At 38.3% G+C, this 25,226-nt stretch overlaps 1 protein-coding gene across 1 annotated transcript in view; it reads left to right on the forward strand.

Annotated features, from left to right (window-relative positions):
* Positions 1 to 20,915, forward strand: part of MED21 (mediator complex subunit 21) — a 32,221-nt gene extending 11,306 nt beyond the window's left edge. The window contains exons 6-7 of the transcript XR_013994090.1: positions 1,851 to 1,954; positions 20,024 to 20,915. The gene's annotated coding sequence lies outside the window, so the exon portion shown is untranslated. The remainder of the gene's footprint in view (positions 1 to 1,850; positions 1,955 to 20,023) is intronic.
* Positions 20,916 to 25,226: the final 4,311 nt, after the last annotated feature.

Below are 25,226 nucleotides of genomic sequence, written 5' to 3' on the forward strand. Positions count from 1 at the left end.
TTGTGGAACTGTGCCTCTTTGGAATTAGAGTTTTATGACTCGTGTCTCTCAGCCTGGTCTCCAGAAAGATGGGTTCGATTAAGATACCTTACGGACGGAACAACTCAAGCCCGATGGGACCTCGTTGAGACCCTACTGAGATGCTGTAAAATAAATGGAAAGGAGCCTTGTCTCCCTTCCCCTTTGCTTGAGAAAAGCAGTTGCTGACTCTTGCTGCTCCCTCTCACCTAATTGTGAGAGAGGTCCACTAGAGTGATAAGATCTCACTCTTACTGCTCAGCTCATGGAATGGCTCATCACCAGAGGCTTTCTCCCCTCCGGGAGGTGCATACCACACCTTAGATATCATGGGACTACATGCTTTGGTTGCTGTGGGACCTACAATTGGGCTCAAAAAGTATTTTTTAAAATTTTGCAAGAGTTTCACAGGCCGTGCTTAAAATCATGTGATTCCTCTGTTTGTAATCAATATATACCCGAGTCGACCCTAATCGGTGCTCCAGTCTCTTGAGGCTGCAAGTCCCTTGGTCCTCTGATTTAACTGTATTTGTGATTTAACTGCACAACACAGCATGTGTTGTGCAGGTCGCAACACATATTAGTGCAGGAATAGACAAATAGACCGATGGAAGAGAATATATATAACGAATCTACATAGATAATGAAAACTTGATTTGTGATAGAGGTGATGTTGCAAATCACTGCTGAAAGACTAGAAATGGTGCTGGAATGCTGGCATATGACGTAGATTAAAGTCAATGCCTTTGGCATTTCTTTTGGTGGTGACAAAATGTTCTGGAATTAGTGGTGAACAACTGTAAATATACTGAAAACAATTGTGTACTTTTAAAAGGGTGAATTTTATGGTATGTGAATTGTATCTCAAAGCCAATATAAAAAAAACCCCATGCCACATGGATGAAAAACTTATATGTGAAGGGCATATATCTAAAATGCTTTAAAAGACATTATTAGGTAAAATATCTTTATAACTTCAGTGTAGGAAAAGATTTTTAAAAATAGAAATAATTCACGTCCTTAAAGGAAAGTAATATAAAAGTTACAATAAACTGTGTTAGGCATGGATTCAATATTAACTAATTTCGAAAAAGTGCAACTGTACTTTTGTTCTTCAAAGTACTCCAAAAAGAGTGAAAATACAAGCTCAGCTTTGGAGCAGGTATTAGCCACACTTGTAGCTGGGCAAAAAGTGTTAGTATTTAGAATATGTAAAACACTCCTATGAATCAGTAAGAGTCAATAAGAAAAAAGACAATTTGTTAGAAAAACTGCAAAATGCTTAAAACATTTCACAGTGGAGGAATGGCCAATAAAGATACAAAAATGCTCAACCTCATTGAGCATTTCAGAGATATTTGAATCTGGCTTTCAAGATCTTTAGAAAGGTTCTCTTTTCAAGACAGGAGGACAAAATATACAATTTTTTCCCATGTGTTTGTATTTTACTAACACTTTGCTAGGTTAATTAATAAAATATTCATTTGGATATGTGGACCATGGGCTTCCATGTATGCTTGACCAGGGCAGATGTTCAGGACAGGCCTATAATGTATGTTATATAACTTTAAGAAAAGCAGCGAGATTCCAAAGATAAAATTCAGGCCAGTGGTTACCTCTGGTGGCGAGAAAGGGATGCTATTAGGGAGGAGCACAGTGGGCCTTTTAAGGTAATGTAATAATATTCTTTTTCTTGAACTGAGAGGTATGCATTTAATAAAACAATATTTAATGCAAACTCCATTTGAAGGTGTGTTTTCAATGATAAGGTATAAGACAGACCATTTTTAAGTAGCATAATATATTGTTTCATTTGTGTTTGAATTCGGCAGAACTGGCTTGCAATTAGCTATTACAGGTATTGCTGGAAGAGGCCATTCAGTCGTCTCCACAGGACTGTCACTCTGTGTCCCCCATGCTTCTCAAAAATTCAACAGTAAGTAGAATTTAGAAAGATGAATTGCCCTGCTGCTGTGCTGTGTCCCGACTCTCATCCTTGCCCCAGCGTATTTAGGGTTGTCATTTTTTTTTCTTCTGGTTGCCTGAGGAAAGCCTCAGATCCTGGGAAAGCTCCATTAAGGCACTGATGCTGAAGGTTGGAGCTTCTGAGACCAAACAGATATCAATCTTTCACCAGGAGAGGGCAGTTTGATCCTGAACTTTGGTTCTGTTGAAGTGATTGGATAGGATATTTTGTGATTTAGTAGCAGTAGCCACAAGTTAAGATTCCCTTGGAATCAACTCAAAGCTAGTATTAGGATTCTGGGGTATCAAAGAAGAATATCCACAATTATCTGCAAAGGCTATTAAAATACTCCTCCCTGTTCAAACTGCATGTCTAGATTTTCTTCACATACTTCAACCAAAACAACATATCACATAAATTGCATGTAGAAGCAGATGTGACAAACATTTGTAAAATCTTTCTGTTCTCACTGTTGTGGGAGTTTTTGAAAAATATAGCTAATTCCCATAAAAATCTATATTATTTATATTTACATATAGAGTTGTATTATTTTTTTTTTAAATAAACACTTTAACCATTTCTTAGTTTTAATAGGTATAATCCACATGGTCAAAAGTTCTTTGTCATCCTTGATAATTTTAGAGTATATGGAGTCCTGAGACCAAAATATTTAATAACTGCTATCTCAAAGGAAAAAAAAAGACAGCATGATACCTCTACTTGGCTAAGATTGCTTAAGGGTATAGGTAAGAGGAGAAGACGTTAGTATCAAACAGTCATGGTACAGATAGAACAATTAGTGGTTCCATTTTTCTTTTTACTCTTTCCTCTTGTGGCTAAGGTCTATTATAGCTTGGTATTTTATCTTAACTGTTTTATTATAGCAAGAAGAATTCTGACAACATGAATGACCCTCAAAGACCCATAACCCTGCTGAGAGTGAAAATGAAGCATTTCCTTGTCAGTTATCCAGACTGTGTTTACATTGATCATATTTATTTTTCAGACCCAGGATTGGCTAAAATTGGGAGATTTTTCTTAAATCATAAATTTTTTACTGCCAGATCTAAAAATTTAGGAAAATCCCTAGATATTATACCACTATCATAGCTGTGATCTTGAAATTATTGTTATCAACCCACAGTGAAGAAATAACATTGAAAAGAAGTATTTTCCAAAGAAAAAAATCCAATAAGAGATTAAACATGTACTTTAATTTTAGAAGAGTTAAGTTCCATCCTGACATACCATGCCCTCTCAGAGAGTGGTTTATTCTAAATGCTTCAGCAAATAACACAAAACAGTACAGTAAATCCCTATTCTTCCTAAGAGTGGTGCTGGAAGAGATTTCTCTCTAACCTGGACTGAGGCTGTCTTTATTTATTAGAGGGATTAAATTTAATTCCCTTGATTTGTACTTATTCTTTCTAACAATGGTTGATACATGGACATTTAGAAAGCCTTTTTCAGATTTGAGCTGAACTTCAACGTCAGCCTGTTTTTCAGTTTGGCTAAATGAAAACATTGGAACAGTTGCCAACTAAAGCACAATATGCAGAATCCAGGACTTACATGGTGACTCAGTATTGAGTTTTGCTCCCATGATTTGCTGGAAATTAGATGCAGCTACTGAGAATACCAGAAGCATTGGCTGCAGGTTCAGTAAGCATAAGTTGAGTTTAGTAAAGGTAGAATCTTAATATGCAGTTTCCTGATTATTGTCACGGAACTATACCGTCTCCTGAATATTGCTGTAAGAACTTCTTGGTTGAAAGATTACTGATGTATCACTTTTGAACAACTCTTTACCATTTGAAAGCCATGACCTAATGGTTTAGAGCATAGGCTCTAGGTTTGAACCCTGGCTATACCACTTCTAAGTCGTGTGACCGTGGTTAAGTTACATCACCATTCCATGTCTCAGATACTGTATAGAATATGAATAATAATGACCTACCTCATAGGATTATGTGAGTGATAGGAATAATAAATGTAAAGTATTTAGTCTGATATGAAGTAACCAATAGATGTTATTTATAATTGGTTTTCTTTTATTTCTTGAGACTCACAACATCCCTGTGGTTACCGTGGGGTAGATATCACTAACGCTAAGAATAAACTGAGGCTCAGAAGTTAGTTGTTCATCCACTTAAAGCCTGCCAGTGGCGGACCATCTGATTCCAAACTCAGGGCATTTCCCAGTACTCCATCCAAAATCTATACATTTCATTCATTTCTTTTAAGTATAGGAATCACAATCAAAACCTTGATCTCTTACATAGTCTTAGCCCTCATTTAATAAATGCAAAGGATTTGTAGAATTCAGGTAAGGACATCATATCTGAACTTTGAACCTTGTGAGCAAAGCATACATTCTTTAATTATCGGGTTTATTCAACTTTCTGTTGTTTTATTACCTTGACACGATATTAAAATCTATCTTTCTTCAGTAGATATTTATGTACCAACCTTTTTACACTTAGGAACATTGGCTCACACTTGACATGGTAGTTTCCCAAAATTCTAGAGGGCAGAGAGCAGCTTATCATTGTAGAGTCCAGCACAGTGGTGTGAACAACTGAGTGTACTACAAGAGTGCAGTTATTTATTCATCCAGCAAATATTTATTGAACTGTCCCTATAGCCAGTTACTGCCTTGGGATACAGCAATGAATAATCTAGACAATGTCTTTGCCCTTAGAGAGATTACATTATGGAGGAGGAGATGAACAATTGACAATTAAACGAAAACATTAAAAATGTAATTTCAGATAGCATAAGAGCTAAGAAGACAATTAAACAGGGTGGTGGGATACAGACCGATGGGAAGAAATAGGAGAAGTGGGAAATCTTATTGTTATCTGGGAAGACCTATTTGAGGGGGTGGCATTTGAGCTGAGACTTTGATCATTAGAGAGAACCAGCTGAGCAAAGAGCCAGGAAGGACTCAGGCAGTGGAAACAACAAGTGCAAAACTACACACTTGGCACATTACAGGAATAAAAAGAAGGACTCATTATGAATAATGATAGTTACAATTCTTATAATATCTTTTTTGTCCATTTAAGAAAAATACAAGCTTTGGATGACCATTTGCCTTAGTCACATTTATTTACCTTCTAGAAATAAGGATAGGAGTGGCTGAGGTATACCTTTCCTTTGAAGTACTGTGAAGGGAAAAACTAGTTTCTGCTTGTTGACTCTTATTGCAGTGCTAAAATATGTGTAATCTTTCTGCAGCAGGTGTTTCAGAACCAAAACTTTTACACATAGGAGCATTAGTTCATCTGTGAAATGTTAATTTCTCTTAATAAACTTCACCCAGGACATGGAATTCAGAATCCTTATTAATAAATCTGATCTTTAAGCAAACATGATTATCCATGCTCAGGAAAACAAAATCTTACTTTATCTTCACTTTGAATTTCTTCACATTTTTTTCTCATTCAGTGTATTATTCGCAACTTGCCCTTTTCCTTCTTTCTCTCTTATACACACACACTCAGATAATATAATACTCACACCCACTTGTGTGCATTTTTCCAAACATTTATATGAAGTGTCCATAATAGGCAAATCTATAGAGACAAAAAGTAGATCCGTGGTTGCCTAGGGCTGGGGGTTATGAGGGATTGGAGGGTGATGGCTAAGGGCAGGGGTTGGGGGTATGGATTTCTTTTTAAGAAATGAAATGTTGCAAAATTGATAGTAGTGATAGATGCGCAGCTCTTTGAATATACTAACAACCTTTGAATTGTGTACTTTATATGGGTAAATTGCATAGTATGTGAATTGTATCTCAGTGGCGCTGTTTAAAAAGCTAATAGAGTAGAAAAATGGAAGAATAATAGTGTGATACAAAGCAAGGCAAGAAAGGAGAAAGAAATAAAAATAGATAGACAAAAAAACAGAAAGATGTACACTTAAACCCAAGCATTTCAATAGTTACATTAAATTAGGCTGAAGACTCTTTTTGAAAAAATATATGGAAATGCAAAGAGCTAAGAATAAAGAAGGCAATCATGGAGGGGAAAACTGGAGTCTAATTTAAACTATCATATATCAAGACTAACTTGAAACCTACAATAACTAAGACAGTGTAATACTGGTGCAAGAATAGACAAATAGAATGCTGAGCTTCGAACAAATCTATGTACATATAGTCACATGATTTACAATTAAGGGAAAAGATGGCTCTTTCAACAAATGGTATCAAGTCCATTGGATATCTATATGGAAAAAATTAACCCTTGTCCTACCTAAAAACTAATCTGAGATGATCAAAGACCTGAATGTGTCTTTGATCAAATAAAGTTTCTCAAGAAAACATAGAAAAATACTCTTTACCTTTAATGGAGTATTGACTGAGTGGCATGAGGAAACTTTCTAGGGGGCTGGAAATGTATATCTTTAGTTGATCCTTATACAATGGGTACACACACACACACACACACACACACACGAGGTCTGACAATTCAGTTCGCGAACTTATCCTAGAAAAAGTGCTACATACCTCATTGCTGAATATCACTACAGTCACCTTCGGAGTATTCCCCTTGGGAAACTATATACTGATGCCAATGCCTAGTCCACCCTTCAAAGCAATTTTGGAACTCTTTTTCTGAAATGACCATTAGCTGTCGTCCTTGATGTCCTGAATATCATAAAAATGTCTTCCTTTCAATATTGCCTTTACCTTCGGGTAAAGAAAGAATTCATTGGGGGCCAGATCAGATGAGTAGGGAGGGTGTTCCAATACAGTTACTTGTTGACTGGCTAAAAACTCCCTCACAGACAGTGCCGTGTGAGCTGGTGCATTGTCATGATGCAAGAGCCATGAATTGTTGGCAAAAAGTTCAGATTATCTGACTTTTTCACACAGCCTTTTTCAGCACTTCCAAATAGTAAACTTGGTTACTGTTTGTCCAGTTGGTACAAATTCATAATGAATAATCCCTCTGATATCAAAAACAGGTCAGCAACATTGTTGCAACAAGTTCGCAAACTTAATTGTCAGACCTCATGTGTATGTGATATATATTATACACATATAATATATATTGTAATATATATACTATATATAGTATATATAGTATACATATACAGAGGGTGCCAAAAAATGTATACACATTTTAAGAAAGGAAAACTGTATTAAAATTGTAATAATAAATACCAATAACAAAAGATGAATACAAGTCATGTTTCACTTCTGCACTTACAAGATGTGCTCAAAGTGGTTACCATCAGCTTCCAGACACTTCTGATTATGGCAAACTATTTACTGCTTAAGCAACGTTGACCAAAGTGTCCACTTATATACATTATTTTGGCACCCCTGGTATACATATGTATATTACATTACATGCATATGTAAAAATTCATTAAGCTGTACACTTAAGATTTGTTTGCTTTACTGCATATAAGATACCTCAAAAGTAAGTTGGTTGACCAAAAAGATAAAGTAAATTACAAAGAAAGCAAAAAAAAAAAAAAAAAAGTAAGTTGGTTGAGAATGATGATAAACAAAATAAACTTGATATGTGATCTTATAGGGACCAATAAGAAATCTTAGGTGAATCGTGTGAATGGAATATGGAATTTAACTAATGCTTTGGTCAAAAATATATAATAAAATGTAAGGAATAGTCAAATTGTTTGCAAAGGTGTTAAAAGGGCAAAGAGGTGAAAAGATGCTACCCAGATATCAGTAATTATAGGAAGCTGCCAACCCCTAAGGCTGGAGGAGCAAAAAGAAAAAGGATGTTGCCAGATCCCATGAGTTCTGTGCTGCTGAGCCTTCTAGAACACCACTGTTGTCACTGCTGCTGTTGGATCCACCACAGCTGCTACTTCTCAGGAAGCTAGGAGTCCCAGTGATAGTTCAGGATTCTGGAAGCCACAGTCCAATTTTTGCTTATAGGCTTGCTGTTGTTGTTGCTGCTAGAACTAATAATTGTTCCTCTGCTGTTGGTGCTACAACTGTGCCACTGTTACAGCAATGGCCTGCCATTGCTGCTGCCAGGTCAGAGCTGAAGAAGAAAAATAAGGGCTCTTCTCCTGCTTTCTAACCTCTTTCCAGGGCCTCCTATACCAGAACCTAATCAGAAACCAGCTAATGAGAAAGTCTGGGAAACGTAGTTTTCAGGCTTCTAGTCTCTGAGCTATAGAAAACAGGATAGTATGGAGTTGGGGGCCAACAGTCAAATAACTAGAACAATACTCTGTTAAGAATGGTCAAAGCTGAGTTAAAATGAAATCCATGTCTTTACTTCAATATTTCCCCAAATCTGTAATACGCTATTGTGCTTTGAACATTTTCATAAAGGAGTTATACTTGGTAGTGCTTCTCAACTTTATATGACTAAAGACCTATTTCCCCATTGAACACATTTTTAGCATCTTATAGGAACTCAAACTACAATAAAAACAGGGACAAACAAAATGCTATTGTTGTTAGAGTATAATAAGAATATAGGAGATAGATGATATAAAAGACACTTTCCTAATATAAATTATAAAAACTACAGAGGGACAAGTTAGAGTAGTATTATAAGAATCTGAATATACCAACATTCTGAAAACTAATCATGCTAACAAATAACACTGATTAGTCCTTACATCACTTGGATATTTTTCTAATGGTCATGTATTGTTTTGGTAGGCCAGTACAAGAACATCTTCCTTTTTGAGGGAGACATAAGGAATGAAGGGCTCTGATTCACAGCATAGAAGTGGAAAGGGAGTGATAGTCTTTCTGGCTAATGAATAGTTAATCATGGTAACGTCTGTATAGTCACTGCATCTACACACACACCATAAGTTCAAAGGTAGGAGAGTCAGTGTCCCCAGGGGCAGATGCCTGCAACACAGCTGTGACTTTCCAGCAGGGTCAGTGCCAGTAGAGCATCCTACGCAGATGGCTCTTTTGGCAGGATCTTGGCTGTGCCTTGTCAATCTAGGGTCTTGCCCAAGTCTGTTTTTTCAGCCTGCTTGCCCACTGTGAGATCTTTAACCCCTCAAAAAGTTGTGTTTCTCTTTAACCGAACTAGATTTATTTCCTTTATTTGCAACCAAGGATTTTCTCTGAAATATTTTTTGAAAGTAGATAAAGCCAAAGGGAGAACCAATTAACAGTCTGAATTTTTTCCCTAACCAATGAGAAAGAGAAGATTCAGAGAAACACTATATGTAATGGCGGGCGTGGGGGGTGGGGAGGAAAATTTTAAAATAATAGCTGACTGCATAAATGTAAATAATTCCAAAGAAAAACTAGGAGAGACATATAAAGAGACATATAAAGGGATGGCTGCAATAAGATGCTCTCTGACAGGCCCTGATATAGAAGAATGAGTAGAAGAATAGAAAGAAGGGGATATTTCCCAATATAAAGGTATCTGTAAAAAAAATGTAGGTATTATGTTCCCCACCAGGATCCCATCTTCAGGGCCAAGCTGCTGAGAACATTGACTACTGGTAACTCACAGGTTCATCCCTCATTTGAAATTGTCCTTAGCTGTAGGGGACTGCTTGGATCCAAAGGAACAGCCCTCCCAGATGTGGCTGATGCAGGAATTAAAAAAAGCCTTCGCCCTTGCCCCAATTTGGGATAACTCTGAAAAACTACTCCAGTTAGAGAGCACCCTGTAGCGTCAGCTGAGGCCTCAAGTAGGACCCCTCCTCCCTCTCCCCAATCCTGTTTTCCTTGCTTCCGTACAGGTGTACCTCCCAAGATCACTCTCTAACAACTTACTGTATAAAACTCCTCATCTCAGAGGCTGTTTCCAGGGGATGTAATCTAACACAAAAATTAAAGTCCAGAATAAGTTTGTGAACATTCTTAATAAAATTGGAAAGACGTTTGAACCATGATCTGAGCAAGAATAAGAACAAGTGAAGCATAGGCCAGCATCTTGGGAAGGATAATGTAAAGTTAGATGAGTACTTAGGTTAGATGAGGATAATGTAAGGCAGTACTCATCGGCTACATGATCACCATGGTCCCTACCATATGTAGAACTTTATTATTATTAGTTTACTCACTTTCTACTTTTTCCCCAGCTTCTCTAGCAAGAAAGATTGTCTTCAAATTGTAAATGCGGGAACAATCAACCTAAATAAGGCACTCAGTCCAATTAAGACAGGTAGATAATGACAGCACCCAGACACATTTTTAAATGAAGTCATTAATAATAAAAAAAAAGACATATTTGTTCATTGTAAGAATGTGAGCCAGAGCTGCCAGCAGCTGTCATGTGAAAAGAAAAGGACAGAACAAAACCAGGAAGCTGAAAAAATTGGAGATAGGGACAGAGAGAGAGTCCTGGAGACTCAGGTCCATTGCATTATAGCTCTATCCCTGCCCCTTTTAATTACATGAATAAATAAGTCCTCTTTGTTTTTGCTTAATTAAGTTCCAGTTGTTGTTGTTGTTGTTTGTAAAAAGTTCTGAAAAATAATAAATCATAGAGGAAGATTCTGACGCTCATTCACCCGAGTTACACACAGTAAGCAATAGATCAGGCTTCTAAATGAAGTCTTTCTGAGCCACAAAGATATTTCCCCTTTAAATTTGCCTCTGTTGATAAGTAATTCTTGACCAGTCTGTTGTGTACTGAAAGGTACCAGGGTTCTGTAGGAGAATCCTCCTATGTAGATTTTATTGTTGCTCCTAATTATTTGCTCCTTCCTCTCCCAATAAGAAAAGCATACATCCTTATAGTGCTTCCCGGTGAGAGAACATACATTTCTGCCTACAATGCCCACCACAGGGTATTCTTGGGTTCAACTCAGCCTTCAGAGGCAGTAAACTACCATCCGACCACTTTGGCATCAGACTCACCCAGAAGAACACAGAACAGGAACCACAGTTTACCGGCAGGGCAGCATCAGGTGTCTGTCTTCTGTGGGATATCAAATCACATAGCTGCCCAGGGACAGCTCAGATGCAAAATGAGATCTACCTGGGGCAGGTGCAGAAACCAGTCTGACTTAAAGTCTTGTTCCCCACAGGAGCCAATATTTTTTTGTAACAACTTCAGTCATAGCTTCTAGCATCGCCACACGGACATGCCCAGTTAAAACAGTCACCTCACTCAGGGAAGCTAAAAGTTGCACAACCTCCATCGAGAATCTATAGTGCATTTATAGTCCCTCCCATTCCAGACGCAATTTCCAATCAGAGATCGTTTTTATTGTAATCAATGTTGCTGAGGAATATTGTTAACATAGTACTTTAATCTGGTTCCAGGGGAACAGAGTTAACTGAAGGTCAAATTCTTACACAGCAGGGAAAAGATTTTGTTAACTCTTTCTCCAAACTCCCCCACTGATAGTGAGTTTGACCATATGACTTGCTTTGGCCAATAGAAGGCAAGTGGAGGTGATTTATGCCTCTTCCAAGCAGAAACCTTAGGAGCCATTGCACGGTGCCATTCTTACTCTCTTCCCACGGCCAAGAGACAAAGCTAGGGGGCAACACCTCTGACCTAGGTCCCCAAATGAAGAAGATGTTTAGAGCAGAGCCATGGAACAGAACTGCAGCAGATCCTCAGCTGCCGGAAAACCTCCAAGGTAGGTAAAGGTTTACCGTCATAAGCCATTCATAATTGGAGGGTTGTATGTTATTGCAGAATAACCCATTTCTGATTAGTACATCCCCTTTGAAAAGATGTAGGCTGAGTTTTATCACTCTCCAGCCAGGATTCCCTAGGAGGGCCTACCAACTAAGTCAGTTAGTACTTTGATGTGTCATAGCTTTGGCTCTGGCAATAACCTCCAACTCAGGAGGATGAGGGAAAGTGTTTCCCTATTTTTGAGCAGTTTTGCTGTTAAGCAGTTCAAGTAATGCCTGAAAAATACCATGTATGTAGGTTGTGATGCTTTGTTGATCTAATTCATTTTCCTCTTTGTACCAGTCAGGGTCCAGTCAAGAAACAGAAACTACACAAAGTTATTTGACAAAGCTAATATAAAAACCTGTCAATTAGGTATAGAACTGGCAACTTGGTAACCATATAGATAAAAAGAGAAATCTAACATATCACAGGAATAGCAACTGCAGGAAACTGTTATCTCCAGGGTTGAGGGAACAAAGTCAAGAGGTTGGAATTATTAAAACGTAGAGACTTAGAGGCGGTGCCCTGTGCAGCTGAGACTCCTGTTGGAGGAGGGGGCTGTTGCTCAATTGGCACTGGAGTTTGAAGGAGGTGCCTAACTGAGCTGGGGCCCATCCCTGAGGAAAAGTCTGGTGCCTGGTGTCTTTGAGGGGGCGCAGTGCAACTAGTTCTGCAAGTGTTGGAAAAACTGTAAACTGTATCTGACAGCTGTTATGGTGAAGAAATGTTAATAGGGTGCCACAGGCAAGAACCACATCGAACAGGAAGCTCACTAGAAGTAGGAAGCCCCTTCTTCCTCCAGCCCTCCAGTCTCCTTCTAGCGCCCTCTATTGTTAGAGCTTAACAAGGAGTCGGCTGGCAAAGCTGAAATGTGGTCTGTAGAGTCCCAGCAAACCACACGTGATCAGTGTACAAGAACACCCAGTGAAGAGGGGGAGTGAGAGCTGACGTCCAATCTGTGCTGTGCTTGCCAAGCGCTAAGTCCTTGTGGGGCTCTCAGCCTGAGGAAGAGTCATCTTTTTCTATTATAATTTGCCGTGTACACAAATAATTTGCCGTGTACACAGGTGCCGTGTACACCAGTACACACACTAATTCAAACATCAATCAAATCTTCCTTTGGACTTATTGGCTGTGAAAAGCATGTATTTGTATTGTAATGTTCCAGGCAAGTTTACATGGCATCAGCATGCAACCTTTTGCAGTCAAATATAGCCCTTCCTTGTATACCATCAAAGACTTGTGCAGACTTGTTTGCATTCAGTTCTCCACTCTTTCATCTTTTCTCACCATGGGTATTGCGTTTGATATATGGCGTAGGTTCAGGTCCCTCCTTTCTCTTACGCCAGACTTCCAGCTGTGCATGCAGAGCAAGTCTTCATTGCACCCATTAAGTCTCTTTCTTGTTTTTCCTCCCATTGTCTTTTCACTGAAGTTGTGGTAGTGAGCTATTTTGCTCTTGTCCTTTCTCTTTTAGGCAGGCTTACCATATTCTACAAATGGTTTGACATTTTTATTAAGGATTTAAATGGAGGCTTAGAAGAACTTATTTTCTAATAAGCTTCTAATAAGTTTTAAAATGTTCAAATTTGTTGATGACATAAAAATAAGGTTAACTAAAACGACAGATTATAAAATCTGCATTTCTAGTGATTTCTATAGGCGAAAATGCTGTGTTAATAACAAAAAGATGTAATTTATGAGATAAAGAGAAAACCCAGTCGAATTTAAAGTGGGTTTTAAAGTAGGATAAGAGAAAAATAGAATACAATAACTGAAATGAAGACAAACCTCTATTTTTTAAAACCTGGTGGCAATATTACTTATGTGGCAGTTTTAGAAAGAAATCATGCCATTTTTATAATAGGCACACAGTAGTGACTCAATAAATGTTTACATAATTTAATATTTGACAAAAATCATGGAAATGGATCACTGATTATAGTTGAGGGGAAATGCTGTCATATTTACCTACTCAACCACCTAATGAAAATTCTGAGGACATATAATGAATTATAGATAAATATATGTAGGTATACAACAAAATATTAATGGTGAATATCTCTGGCTCGGGAATGATAAATTTTTATTTTATTTTATTACTGAAAATCTTATTTTCTCTATTATACATGTGTGTACTTTTTAATAAAAATAAACTTGAAAAATAAAAACAACAAATAAAAACAAATGAAAAGTGACCAAGCATATTTGGAGTTTTAGGAAAATTTTGATATCAGAAATGTCTTCTTTCTAATAATTCAAAATGAATAGTAAAGCAACAAATAGAAACAAAAATTATGTAATTTTTGTCAACGAAACATAAGTGAGGAGTAATTTGAGCTACAGTCACCAAAGGGGGCAAAAAGAATAAATTATGAAAGTATAATAGCAATGTTTATGAAATAGGTTTGCAAATAAGAATCCATGAAACACCTTTTATATATATAGAAAATATTTCAAAAGGGTAATTCATCTGACAGAGAAGCAAAATGGTGAAAACATTCTGGGATTTGTTTTTTCTCCCACTCTTTTTTCTCACTCAGATAATTTATGGAAAAGCCAGGGGAAAAACACACCTCTCAAATGAGCGATGATAAGCGACGGCTTAGAGGAAAACCCAACAAAACTAATAACGAAGATAGTACTTAAAATAAACACAATATATGTTATCATTATTCTCACATGGAATCTAACCACGACCAGTGACATGAAAAATCACCGTTGTATTTCAACTATAAGAACAATAATGACCAACATTCGCAAGTCCCACCCACTATTCAAAATTATCAATGACTCATTCATTGACCTACCTGCCCCATCAAGTATTTCCTCCTGATGAAACTTCGGATCCCTACTAGGAGTATGCCTAGCCGTACAAATCCTTACAGGCCTCTTCCTAGCAATACACTACACATCAGACACCGACACAGCCTTCCACTCCGTAACCCATATCTGCCGAGACGTCAACTACGGCTGGATCCTACGCTACCTCCACGCTAATGGGGCCTCCATATTCTTCATCTGCCTATTCATTCACGTAGGACGAGGAATCTACTACGGCTCCTATACATTCTCAGAAACATGAAACGTTGGAATCATCCTCCTTTTCGCAGTTATAGCCACAGCATTTATAGGCTACGTACTCCCATGAGGCCAAATATCCTTTTGAGGGGCAACAGTCATCACAAACCTCCTATCAGCCATTCCATATATCGGGACAACCCTTGTAGAGTGGGTCTGAGGGGGATTCTCAGTTGACAAAGCCACACTCACTCGATTCTTCGCCCTACACTTCCTACTACCCTTCATCATCTCAGCCATAGTTATAGTTCACCTACTCTTCCTCCACGAAACAGGCTCTAACAACCCAACCGGGATCCCCTCAGACATAGACATAATCCCATTCCACCCCTACTATACCATCAAAGACATCCTAGGCCTCGCCCTAATGCTCATAGCACTCCTATCCCTAGTCCTATTCGCCCCTGACCTACTAGGAGATCCAGACAACTACACCCCAGCCAACCCACTAAGCACCCCACCACATATCAAACCAGAATGATACTTCCTGTTTGCCTACGCAATCCTACGCTCAATCCCAAACAAACTTGGCGGAGTAGTAGCCCTAGTCCTCTCCATCCTCATTCTAGCTGCCATCCCACTACTACATACATCAAAACAGCGCAGCATAACATTCCGACCTCTAAGCCAATGCCTATTTTGACTCCTGGTGGCAGACCTTCTAACACTAACCTGAATTGGGGGCCAACCCGTCGAACACCCATTTATCATTATCGGACAACTAGCCTCCATCCTATATTTCCTAATCATTCTAGTCCTAATACCACTTGCAAGCATTGCAGAAAACCGTCTATTAAAATGAAGAGTCTCTGTAGTATATTATATTACCCTGGTCTTGTAAACCAGAAAAGGGGAACAACCCTCCCCCACAGACTCAAGGAAGAAACTGATGATGAAAAAGAACATTTTTGGTGGGGAAAGAGTCAAGATGAATTTTGTTCTGCTCACCTTTTGATTTAGTAAATAGGCTGTTCATTTGGCTTACCACAATGTTCTTATGAAAGAGATTAAATCTTGGGTATAGATCCAGCCAATTTTGGTGCTTAGTGTGTTTGTTTCCTCAGAGAAGCTCTACCTGTTCCTCTGGTCTAGGTGAGGTTCCTCTAGGATAGTGGGCTTTTATCAGAACTTGAACCTCAGTTCATAATTATACCTCTATTAGGGTGATTATTTGATTAACATCTGAATACTCCTTTGACAGTTAGCTCCATAAGAGCAGGGGCTGTGTTTATCTGCTCCCGGTGGTATCCCCAGTGCCTAACCCACTGCATGAAACATAGTAAGTACCCAATAGTACTTGTTGAATAAATAAATATGCGTACATGGGTGAATGAAAAATCTTAGATGCAAGTAATTAGAATGGATTCCTGGAAGTGGTGGAGAAGATAAAGAGGCAGTAGAAAATTTGGAGTAAACATTTTTAGGCACTATAAGAGAATATCTTTAAAATCCTATAGATTTAGCAGCAGGAGATAAAAAGCTAAAAAATTTAAGGGAAACAGCATATCAGAAAGAATATGAAAAACCCTCAGCTTGCCAGAAAAATCTCACAAATTCTTTGTATAGATTAAAGGAGTTAGTACTTTTTATTCTGGGCTTTATTTAAGTGTTATTCTAAAATATAATTGTCTTTTTATATGGCAGGAAAGGGCTATTTATTTTCTTGAGTAAAATATTTTCTTAACCTAGTATCAAAGGTTAATAAACTGTCTTTATAGTGTAAGATTTGGAATAGAAAGCTTCATTGAACCTTTCAGTAAATAGAGAAATCAGATTACAGAAAAAAGAAAAAGAGGCTTTGCCTTTATTATTTTTAAAAAAACTTTCTTGCAGTTTTCTGGGCTTTCTTTACTGATTCTTGGTTGATAGATTTTTTTTTTAAGGAAGAATTTGACATCTTTATAACTTTTATTCAATACTTCTAAATGAGAAAAAAACACTTCTTTTCCTACCATCTTATAGCTTTGGGAAAAAATATTGTAATATTTCCATTGTGGGTGAAAAAAATTATTTTTCACATTGGAAAACTAGGTCATCTTCTTTTTAGAACTTTTTTCCCCTTCTACATCAGATAATATATTCAAGGGAAGCAAGGTGGAAAGTTTTCAACAATTCAGTGGGGAATTCCTCTGAGGGACAAAAGAAGTAAGATAGCTAGAGAGAATGATTGCAGTTAGCAAAGTTGAAATAAATATTTCTAGTGGTTAAAAAAAGTATGAATTAGTGTGTTAGCAGTTGATTCAATGAGAGACAGAAATTGGTTTTTCAGTTTTGTGGGAGAACAAAAATTAACTGACTTCCCTTAAATATGACTTCCCTCAAATTGAAGCATATTGATTTATCAGTTCCCCCATGTACTGATTCATTGTGGCTTTTAGGTTTATAGTTCTTAGTATGAGATAGAAAGATAATCCCCATTTTGAATTTGAAAAAGGAGGAAAACAGTAGTCATTGGTATTTTCACAAAGATTTTTACTTAAGAATCTGTTGAACACTTTAAAAAAAGATGGAAGAAAGAACCACAAGGCTTACAGATGAGTTTGGGAAAAAGGCAACTGAGCTTGAGGAGAAACAAAGTCACACTTGAAGGAAGGCAAAAATCAAAAATGATGTAGTAAAATCTTCCTAATGATAGTAAATGGTAAGATGGTATTCTAAACTTTTCTTTTTTAGTTCCTCTTTAAGTAATGAATACTTTTGGATATAATTTAGAAGATCCAGATTTTGAAAAAGAAGAAAATAAAAATCATCCATGATTTTATCACCCAAAATAACCACTATGAACATTTTGGTATCTATCTGTTTACTTTTTTTTTTTTTTTTGCCTACTATGTAATACATACTGTTTCAATAGAAAATGGAACAATACAACATATTATTTTTATGTAACCTTTTTTTTACTTAAACGCATATTAAAAATAAATTTATATTTTATTTAAAATTTAAATATCTTGATATTTTAGCAACTTTTTATTGTCGGACATCTAGTTTGTTTATAAGCTGTGATGAAGATAATTATTAGATATGTTGCCTATATAAAAGGCGTTAAAAATTACTAACAACTTCTTCTACTGGATTTATGGGATAAAAATACTTCTGATTTGGAGAGAAAGTCAGGATTAGACTTTTTAGATAAAATTGTATTTAGCAACACTCATATAGTACTTACTATCTACCACTCTTCTAAGCACTTTCTAAAGATGAACTCATTTACTCCTCATAAATCTATGAGGTACCTACTATTACTATCCCCATTTTACACATGGGAAAATGAAGCACAGAGAGGTTAAGCAACTTGCTGAATGTCGCACAGGTAGTAAGTGGTAGAGCTAGTCTGGCATCAGTGTCCATGCTCTTGACCATTCCCTTACAAGGCCTCTCTGTCTTGCTGTTTTCTGGCTCATCTGAGAAATATGATTTGAGGTGTTAATTGGGCAGCATGGGGGTATTCCAGAAAGAGGATTTGGTGGGTATGGGGAAGGATCTGGAAATGGGGTGAGTCTTACTCAATCTTTTTGAAATGAAAGCGACCTAGAAGTTCTTAGATCAGGAACAGAATGTCAGGCATCAGTTATTTTGTTAGGAACCAAGATGGAAAACCTTACCTGAAGAAATTTGTATTACCATCGCTTTAAATCTTTGGTGATTTTATAATGCATCTTTCCAAAACATAGCAATTCTGCACAATGTAATTTTTTTCTCCTTCCTTTCACCAGTTTGTTATGAAGGAAATCCAGTTAATATAATTTGCTTCATTAGAAAGATTTTTAAAATAACATTTACAGAGATGTACTCTCTTAACTACCCAAAAAGTTTGCTATCTGGATTTTAACATAATTAATTCTGAGAAAATCCTGTTCTCATAGAGAAATGACAACATAATACTATTCGTTTTCCATCAAAGTTAGTGAATATAAAGATTAATTTAAAATCAGACTATCCTAAAAGCAACCTGTCAAAACAGGCAGCTACAACCAGCAAAAGGCCTGGCTGACTGTGACAATGATATTAAAAGCAACTGAAAAAAGGCTCCAAGAACAGAACTCTTTAGAAGTCTCTGGGACTGCACAGATGGCAAAATTAGCAAGAGAGATTAGTTGTTCTGCGGAAGAACAAAGGCTCATTCTAATCCTCACTGAGGCTGCCCTCCTAGGGGGAAGTTTTTTGTTTGTTTGTTTTTGTTTTTGCTGTTACAATTATAGGGCCTGGAGTTCTCAGTTTTGTTTAAAACTATCAGCACAACGCATAAAACTTAATTCTGACAAGTTAATAATTCCAGTTCGAGGTGAAAAAGGAGGAAGAGAGGAATTTAACCAGGCCTTGGAACAGGGCAGGGAGCACAAACAGAATAAGTGACCACCAGGAGTAAGGCGTATCGTATTTTTATCCCATCATACATTTTAGCACTAGTTCAGACCACTTATACTAAGTCAGAGGCAACTATAGAACAATTAAATTTGCCAAACTGAAAACATTATTTTGCTAGATTTCATTGAAAGTTTTGTTTCAAGGAAGACTTGGTCTCCATAACACCTCATCGCATTCCCCTTTTGTCACTCAAAAGGATTGTTCTGGGACTTCACTTTGTTGCTACTAGTGCCACAGTGAGGTGTGATTCTCCACTGCTCTATCGAGAAAGGGGAGAAGTCTGGTAGGATCAGGAAAGCGTTCTTCTATATCACAAAAATTTATCTCTACAGGCAATTTCTCTCTATTCTAGTAGCTGCCCTCACAAACCATACAGTTCAGCAAACTTAATGTAAAGAACCAGACTCATTCTGTATGTCTAAAAGAAAGTGAAATGACAAGGGTCAATTGAAAACCTCTAAATAGTCAGACTTAAGCCTGATCAAGGAAACATAAATGGGTGGCTTAGTTTCACTTCCGCTGGGCCAAAAGACAGTTTGATTACATGGTAAACATGACAAAGAGATGAGCTTGGAGAACCTCTGGGGGTACCATTGCTTGGTTTCGCTGTCTGAGGATTCTCTCTCTAAATTTAAAATAGTTGAAGTAACATATTCTGAGCATTGACCTATATTTACTCTGTAAATGGCCTCAAAACTGACAGAAAACTCAGTTTTCTGCTGGGCCCACCTAACTTTATAACTTGGAGATTTGAGAGCATCTAGCTCATGATGAGCAGTCCTGGCCACACGGTCACTTGATGTCCCAAGGGGAGGTACTCAGACTCTATCAGGGCATGCCAGGAGCTGCATTTTCAACAAATTACAGTTCTCTGCAGCAGACGGCACAGGCTTGCTTTGAGAAATTCAGAGGTCTGTATTGCAATCCTCCCATTGGAACTTGCCGGAGAACTCACATGGCATCTTTTCTTGCACAGGTACCCTACTACCATGGGATTTACTGGGTTGTGTGAACTAAGCAGCAAGGCTGCTTTTACTGAAAACCGGACCTGCTGCAGAGCCCGCTCTTGCTCTGGGCTCCACTCCAAAGCCAGCAACCTTCTAAATCACCTTATCAATGGACTGAAGCAACGTGTCTCAGTGTGGAATATTCTGCAAGCAAAATAGAGAGGCCTAGCAAGCGGTGTGCTTCTTTCTTACAGGTAGGAAGTAAAAGATGCAATAACCTGCACTTTCCTCTGGAGGCGATATGCCTGCATGTCCTGCACTAATCTGGCAGGCCTCCGGGTCTTCATACAGGTAATTCTCACCGTCTGCATTATATGTGTTTTATCAAGGCATCTAGAGTACATGACACGTCTTGCTCATTAACACATATCTTCAAAATAGTGGGCCGATATAATTTTTGTGAAATGTCCAGATAGAACAGTTCCCTATGACAGAAAATGGGAGAATTAACAGTCCTGAGGCAATCCTGTGAATGTATACTGTTGTCATTCCACGTGAATGAAAACTGCTTTTGATTTTTCCTTTTGATTGATAATGGAAACAAACATAACCACATACATACTCAAGGCTGTGTTAATCTGCTCTAGTAAAACTATCACATCCAGCCCAGCAGCTACTCCCTTGTTAAATTCAAATAGGAAGTACACAGCCATTCACATTCTGGTCTTTGTAGATGCCACAACAAAAATTAAATGGGAACCACCACCCCTGCACCCTTTAAGTCTTTGAGGGTGGCTCTGTTCTCTGTCATGCCCCTATGAGGTGTGACGCAGTTTTTCATTTACTATCTTGCCTGGATGTGGTGGTGGGTAGTTTCAGGAGCTTCCATTTGGCTTTTTCTACTAAAACAGCTCTCACTCTAAAAGAAAAAGAAAGAAATGCTTGGGTCTCACCATGTTCTAATTATTACTAACAAGAAAGTCACGACTTGAAGAACAAGGTATTTCAATCTCTAAACTTTATACAAAGCTATATAAGGTACAGCTCTGGTGTTGTAATGCTCATCCTCTGAATTGGCCTTTTGTTTCTTCAGTTACATTCCAGCACTTCACTTCAGCTTCTCTGCATAGCTCTGGCTTTCTGCCCCCAGGCTTCTCTGTTGTAGCCGGTGGGATGCCTGCAGCAACCTTCTTGGCTCTGACAAAAGTGCATACCTGGAAACAGGAGGAACTTAACAGCCTGGACCAATAGGGAAGGGAGTTGTGATAGATCCTACTGTCTTCGGTTCCTTACACAGACAGTTAGATGTTAGGTTCATTCTACCAGGCTCTTTAGAGAGATTTCTAGAGAGAACACCTGAGTTTCCCACAGTGATGATCGGCTGTATAGCACACCCACTCCTTTGATTTGGTTTTCATTCCATCCCAGTTTCGCTGTTCCACATTCACACTCCTATTCCCTGGGATTGCACGCTAGCTCTTGTTTCAGGATCTACTACATGAGCTTGGTGTGGCACTATTAAATATCAAATTCATACATGTTGTTATAGAAAATCAGAAAATACATGTAGGCTCTTACAAGAAAACTCGTGCAAGACATAAGACTGTTGTCTATTATATACTTTTTTTTAAATTGGGGTGACAATTGTTAATGAAATTACATAATTTCAGGTGTACAATTCTGTATTACATCATCTATAAATCCCATTGTGTGTTCACCACCCAGAGTCAGTTCTCCTTCCATCACCATATATTTTATCCTCCTTACCCTCATCTCCCTCCCCCCACACCCCTTACCTTCTGGTAACCACTAAACTATTGTCTGTGTCTATGAGTTTTTGTGTCTTATCATACACTTTTTTAAAAAAAGATTTTATTGGGGAAGGAGAACAGGACTTTATTGGGGAACAGTGTGTATTTCCAGGACTTTTTTTTTTTTAATTGGGAACAGTAGTTTTTCCAAGGACTCATCAGCTCCATCCAAGTCAAGTTGTTGTCCTTTCAATCTTAGTTGTGGAGGGTGCAACTCAGCTCCAGGTCCAGTCGCTGTTGTTAGTTGCAGGGGGCGCCAACTGAGCCATCCGGGGGCTCAGCAGCAACTCAGCTCAAGGTGCTGCATTCAATCTTAGTGTGGGGACAAAGCCCCAAAAAGCAGTTTCCAGGCTCTCAGCCTCACATAGAAAGGTGCTGGCTCGGGTAGTAAATGGCCATCAACTGTGATCAGATGGCCAGCAGCTGTGGCTAGTTGGCCGTCAGCTATAACCCGTAAGCCATTGGCCACTAATATAACTGCTGTGGCTACGCTAGAAAAAGATGGGGGCTAGCAAGAGAGGATTGCAGAGAGGCGGATGCCGGTGAGAATATAGTGATATGACTCCCCTACTTATGGCTCTGTGGGTGTTCCTTTTAGGCCTCACCATGTCCTGAGTTCTTATATGGGGAGGGTGACCAGAGACCCCGCTGGCCACCCCGCACGACACTTAGTTGCAGGGAGCGCAGCCCACCACCCCTTGTTGGAGTTGAACCAGCAACCTTGTGGTTGAGAGCCTGCACTCCAACCAACTGAACCATCTGCCCACCCAGGAGCTCAGCAGCAGCTCATTGACTTCAGTCTAGTCGTGGAGGGCACGGCTCGCTGGCCCATGTGGGAATTGAACCGGCAGCCCTGTTGCCCAGAGCTCACACTCTAACCAACTGAGCCACCCGTCCACCTATGCATATACTTTTTAAGAAATGGGACAAGACTTTCTTTTTTAACTTACTTATTCTCATTTTATATATTGCAAACATCTTTTCATGTGCCTCTGTGATTTTTGTTTTTAAGTGACTGCACATGTGAGTGCTGGCCATTCTCTACCCTCAGATCCATCATCTGCCCCTTAGGATCTGCTCTGTGCCCTAGGGAGTTGGCCCCTATGCAAGCACCACCAGGTTCCCTTACCTTCTGATTGAGAGCTGAATTTGTCCAATGTGAGGCATCAATAGGAGACTGAAGGCAGGCAAGGAGAAAGGCTGGGCTATTCCCTCTGCGCCTTCCACTCCCTCTGCTTTAGAGCTATGATGAGGGGATTGACTGGGTCCCTCTATAGCTACAGCTCTTGTGGGATCTGCTCCTGTGGGTCTTTGTTTCTCACAGGGCTCTGCTAACACTGTTCCTCCTGTTGGCCCGTAAGATATAGGGATGGTAATGGCCTCCTGCCACCACTAGTCCCTGGGAGCTTCAGTGGCTCTCTCCTCTGAAAAAATAAAAAGGGAGATATAATTCACATAACCGACAATTCACCCGCTTAAAGTGTACAATTCAACAATTTTCAGTATATTCACAGATTTGTCAGTATTTAGTATATTCACAGATTTCCAAACCTTGCTCAGACCTTTGTAAATAGTCACTTCATTGAATTTTCTTCAGATTTTCATCTCAGTGTGTTTTCTATTTCCTGGTGGGACACAGTTACCAGCTCATACCGACTCAAAGTGCCAATTGTTAAATTTTCAAGAACTTTCTGAGTTGGTTATTAAAAACAGCCACTATTAAAAAGTAACTTCAATAAACTTACAATTAAATGATAAAAGAGTAATAAATACTAAAAATTTATCCCTTCATAATTATTTTACAAAATTTGACTATTATCTGTGTGTCTTGAGATCATTTGGATCTACTGATCTGTGTGGTGGAAACACTACATATCAATGTGCATATAGGTTTGTGCCTCTCTTGCCAACGCTGTATTCAGTGATATCACAATGGTAACTTGAAATTGGCCATTGTGGGAGTATTTCCACCACAGAAATCAGCAAGTGGTACAAATCAGGACTTAGCTTTTTGTTTCATTGATTATTTAGACTTAAAATAATGGTAAAAATGTTACTAATACAAATTAAACCCAAAAGTTTGTTATTGTGAATATAACAAAAAATTGAGGAAATACTCTTCCAGTATTTGAAATTATTATCCAGCTCAGCAAAGAAGTCACGCACATCATTAATGAACCCGTAAAGCTCCAGAATACATCTTCAGTGTTTTATTTTCATCTTACTTGTGAGCCAACATTCATGGAAATACACTTGAGGAGCTGATGGTTGAATATTTACCAGCCCACCACAGTACACACACACAGACACACACACACACACACACGCGCACACACAGAGTTTAGATGTCATTCAATATCATCAATAGAGCTTTCTCAACCTCTTTTTGGTTTGCATAGTATGTACCTTATTAATTGATGCAATTTTTGCTGTTACAAAACAATGCTAAAATGAATCATCGGTAAATCTATTTGTAATTTCAATAGATATTGCCAAATTGCTGCCTATGAAAAGTTTCATCAATTGATACTCCTACCAGCAATACATGAGAACGTCTGTTTTCTCACACCCTCAGCAATATAGTGTTATCAAATGCTTTGTGTTTTGCCATACCATCATTGTGAATGATTGTTAATAATTCAACTAAGATTTTTCAAGTGCAATTTTAGCTGATAGAATGTATTATTATATTTAATAATAATTGTGATTCTATTCTAAATGACAGCCTCTAAGTGATTTTTTGAGAGACAGTTACGTTTATTCTTGGACATATAATGTAGGAAGCCATGTTTCTCAGATCATACGAGGAGCATAAGAACTGGCAGTTGAGAAAAAATATTCTCAGACAGCCTATTTTGGAAGTAGAAGGGCACAGCACTGTTTTCAAGATTTCTGCTGAGACTGGAATAGGGTAGATGAGTAATTAATATTTTGACTCTTCTACTTCCAAAGCAATATGGGAGTATTTTTCCAGTAGACACTGGAAAAAGTGAAAGTGAGATGTCAGTTTACAAAGATATGTCCGTATAAATGAAGTGATTATATGGCAGTGCTTGACAGCTGTGTACTAGAGTTCCCTGGGCTCCATGCTATTGAGCTCCCCTGGGATCGTGGGGGAGAGACCCAGGCGAAGGCAGAATTGTTTCTGCTAAGTGCACTCAGACCCGCTGTGAAGGACCTAAGGGATTTTGAGCACAGCCTCTGCTTAATCCACACATGGTTATATGCTGGAGTTGAAGCAGCAAATTGTGCATTCATATAATTTAACTTCCTTAGCATCTCTTCCTTTCCCACTACCTTTTCCACTTCAAAAAGAAATGAAGTCTCTTGTATGCATGACTGATCCTCAATCCTTAAGACTGGGCTGGAAGAAAGTGCATAAAGATTAAGACCTAACTGGTCACATTTCCTTATCTACATT

The sequence above is a fragment of the Rhinolophus hipposideros genome (assembly GCF_964194185.1).
Source record: "Rhinolophus hipposideros genome assembly, chromosome: 9".
NCBI classification, from domain to species: Eukaryota; Metazoa; Chordata; class Mammalia; order Chiroptera; family Rhinolophidae; genus Rhinolophus; species Rhinolophus hipposideros.